This window comes from Pan troglodytes, chromosome 2 (assembly GCF_028858775.2).
Source record: "Pan troglodytes isolate AG18354 chromosome 2, NHGRI_mPanTro3-v2.0_pri, whole genome shotgun sequence".
Taxonomy (NCBI): Eukaryota; Metazoa; Chordata; class Mammalia; order Primates; family Hominidae; genus Pan; species Pan troglodytes.
In genome coordinates, this window is record NC_086015.1 from 99,893,921 (window position 1) to 99,898,178 (window position 4,258).

The window sequence follows — 4,258 nt, forward strand, 5'->3', positions numbered from 1 at the left end:
GAGAGAAATTTTAAAACTGGGTGTCCAGGGGAGACATCACACATCAGCAGGTTCCGTGATGCCCCTTGAGCCATAAAACCAGCAAGTTTTTATTAGTGATTTTCAAAAGGGGAGGGAGTGTACGAATAGGGTGTGGGTCACAGAGATCATGTGCTTCACAAGATAATAAGATATCACAAGGTAAATGGAGGCAGGGTGAGACCACAGGACCACAAGACCAGGGTGAAATTAAAATTGCTAATCAAGTTTTGGGCACACATTGTCATTGATAACATCTTATCAGGAGACAGGGTTTGAGAGCAGACAACCGGTCTGACCAAAATTTATTAGGCAGGAATTTCCTTACCCTAATAAGCCTGGGAGCACTACGGGAGACCGGGGCTTATTTCACCCCACAGCTATGACCATAAAAGACAGCCGTGCCCCCAAAGCGGCCATTTTAGAGACCTCCCCTCAGGGATGCATTCTCTTTCTCAGGGATGTTCCTTGCTGAGAAAAAGAATTCAGTGATATTTCTCCCATTTGCTTTTGAAAGAAGAGAAATATGGCTCGGTTCCACCTGGCTCACCAGCAGTTAGAGTTTAAGGTTATCTCTCTTGTTCCCTGAATGTTGCTGTTATCCTGTTCTTTTTTCAAGGTGCCTAGATTTCATATTGTTCAAACATACACGCTCTACAAACAGTTTGTGCAGTTCACGCAATCACCACAGGGTGCTGAGGCGACATACATCCTCCTCAGCTTGCAAAGATGATGGGATTAAGAGATTAAAGTAAAGACTGGCATAGGAAATCACAGGGGTATTGATTGGGGAAGTGATAAGTGTCCATGAAATCATCACAATTTATTTTCAGAGATTGCAGTAAAGACAGGTGTAAGAAATTTAAAAAGTATTAATTTGGGGAATTAATAAAGGTCCATGAAATCTTCACAATTTATGTTCTTCTGCCATGGCTTCAGCCAGTCCCTGTGTTCAGGGTCCCTGACTTCCTGCAACAGGAAAAAAATAATTGTACTTTAGCCTAAAGTTAAAGACGTGAAAATAGTGAGATAAGATTACATTTTATTATTATAGGTAGCCAACATGAATAATAAAGTCCAAAAATCCACTTGTGCCAACACTGACACAGTTCAAGAAATAACCATGAGTTCCATGTCCCCTTTCATGAACACAGTCTACACTATTTACCCGCTCATTCCGAAATTATATAGGAGGAGTTACGCTGCAGTTGGTGAAATGATAAAAACTCTTCTCCATTGTTTGTTTCACTAACAAATACAAATGGAAAGTTGACTTATGAAAATATTTGTTTCAGTTCCAAAGTTATAAGCAAGGAAGTTGCCCCAGGATCATAGAAATATCTTTGTCTTAGGTCACAGGCTGTGCAGTGCAGGGACTCTAGGCTCCATCACTCATTAGCTGTATGACTTTAGGAAAGTTACATAACATGTTCTTTAAGATGGGGGGTGAATATGACCCACAGCGTAGGACTTTATTTTAAAGTTTATTTAAAAGTTTATTTTAAAGTTACTATTATAGCAATGTCTAGCACATGGAAACAGCTTTTAATAGTTAAATGTTAGAAATTTATCTTTCCTGAGGCTAAAGAGGAAAGGACTCTCCTCATTGTTTAATGCATTATTTTCTTCCGGAATTCAGCCTATATTATACCTCAAGATGACAGTGCTATTGTTAAAGCAGAAGTTGCTGTAGCAAGGGAGGAATATAGGATTAGAAGTCAAATATTGCTTGAACTCAAAGACCTCATTAGACCAACCTATAACACAGAATTCATAAAATTTCCAAAGTATATGAAAATGAGAGTAACTAATAAATAAATGCATTTTAGACTAGTACGTGACACATCATAGATACTCCATAAGTACTTGTACAGTGAACTATATATTTTTCAATTTATGTATTTTATTTTTTACATACCTACCATAGACCATTAGACACTGACTTAAACTCATTCTGCTCTCTTAGATTCTCAAATGATCTACTATAGCTTTTCTTCTCTTAAAAGTTGTAACTATGGAAAATGATTTTATCAAGTTTTAAAAAACTGCTAATTTAATACAGTCTCACTAAGTGTGACTGACATCATACTTCCATTGGGTTTCAAAATGAAATATTCTTAATGTGTTTATTGATTCTGAATGAAAAATGAGGTTTTAATATTAGAGAAGTTGAAAATAATATCCGTTATTAGCTGTGAAACACATTTGGTGCATGCTGACTTATCATTGACTGTATATTGACAATTTTTTAGGACTTAAGTGGGAAAATATCTGTTTAAATTCTGTGTAGTTTGTATTTTTATCTTAACTGTTATGTATTTTTTTCCTTTTCTTAGCAATAAAGCAACATGTTGGTTCTTTGTTTAGAAGATAGAATGCAAATCGAAAAACTATTTGGTACTTGTATGTGTGTATACACACACACACATTTAAAATAAAATTATTTGATACTTGTACATGTGTATATAAAATATATTTTTCATGTATATCTATCCCTTCCAGTTTGCTAATAGCTCCTTTTAAGGGTGAAATGTATTATTTTAATTATTTTTCTATAATCCTAGCATTCTACTTTTTTGAGAAAAACTTGCTCAGTAACATGTTAGTTGTATGAATGAATAGTAAGCACCTCATGGGGAGCTAATTTTTTTTTAAGAATTTCATAATAATGTCACTAAGGTAATTATTGGTAAACTTAAATGACATTATATAAATAAGACACCTTATATATAAACTGTAAAATCTATATGCTCATTTATTTTGAATACGAATTTCTTATGCAGTAGTCATTTGGTTTTCAAATGAAAATTAAGTAGAATAGAAAAATTATTTTTTCCGTTTACTCTTAGAATTGTGTATTACATGTTTATGTTAGCTGTGTAAATATGGCTGGCCGGCACAGTGGCTCACGCCTATAATCCCAGCACTTCAGGAGCCCAAGACAGGCAGATCACTTGAGATTAGGAATTGGAGACAAGCCTGGTCAACATGGTGAAACCCCATCTCTATTAAAAATATAAAAATTAGCCGGGCATGTGGCGGGTGCTTATAGTTCCAGCTACCCCGGAGGCTGAGGCACAATAATCTCCTGAACCTGGGAGGTGGAGGTTGCAGTGAGCAGAGATTGAGCCACTGCACTCCAGCCTGGGTGACAGTGCGAGATTCTGTCTCAAAATAATAATAATAAAATTAAATAAAAGATGGCTAAGACACTGAATTATTAGAATAAATTTATAGCTAGAAAACTGTAAGAAAATCAGATCATATCGTCCTCTTGAATTTTTTTTAGAAATTACTCAGATTTCTTTTTTTTTATTCAAAAGAGAAGCCTCTTTTGACATTTAACAGACTAGATTTAACATCTATTTAAAAATATATTTTTCCCTTCTGTGAGTGGCGGCGAGCGCAGAGAGGACACCACAAAGGCCTTGGGCACACTAGGAGAGTACAAGGTGGTGGGTCGCTGCCTGTCCGCCCCCAAATGCCACAGACCACCCATCTACCACATGGAAATCTTTGCGCCTAATCATGTCGTTGCCAAGTCTCCCTTCTGGTACTTTGCATCTCAGTTAAAGAAGATGAAGTCTTTAGGGGAGATTGTCTACTGTTGGCAGGTTTTGAGACATCCTTCCTGCGGGTGAAGAACTTCGGCATCTGGCTGGGCTATGACTCCCGGAGCGGCACACAAACACGTACCGGGAATAACGGGACATGACCCCCACGGGCGCTGTCACCCAGTGCTACCGAGACATGGGCGCCAGGGACCGTGCCCGGGCCCACTCCATCCAGATCATGAAGGTGGAGGAGATCGCAGCCAGCAAGTGCCCGCCAGCCTGCCGTCAAGCGGTTCCAGGACTCCAAGATCCAGTTCCCACTGCCCCACTGGGTCCTGCGCCATCAGCACAAGCCACGCTTCACTACCAAGAGGTCCAACACCTTCTTCTAGGGGCAGAGCCCTCACCCGGGTGTGCCCCAAATAAACTCAAGAAAATGTATGTATATATATTTATACATAAATAAAATATATTTAATATATATAAATAAAATATATAAATAATATAGAATATATATAAAATATATATTTCTACATATAAATAAGATATATATTTATATATAAATAAACTATATACTTTTTATGTATAAATTAAATATATATTTTATATATAAATAAAACATAAATTCTTAATATATAAATTAAATATATATTTTATACATAAATAATATATATTAATAATATATA

General features: G+C 36.6%; 1 pseudogene; it reads left to right on the forward strand.

Annotated features, from left to right (window-relative positions):
• The first annotated feature begins 1,081 nt into the window (after positions 1-1,081).
• On the forward strand, positions 1,082-3,964 carry LOC100615965 (large ribosomal subunit protein eL20-like; annotated as a pseudogene).
• Positions 3,965-4,258: the final 294 nt, after the last annotated feature.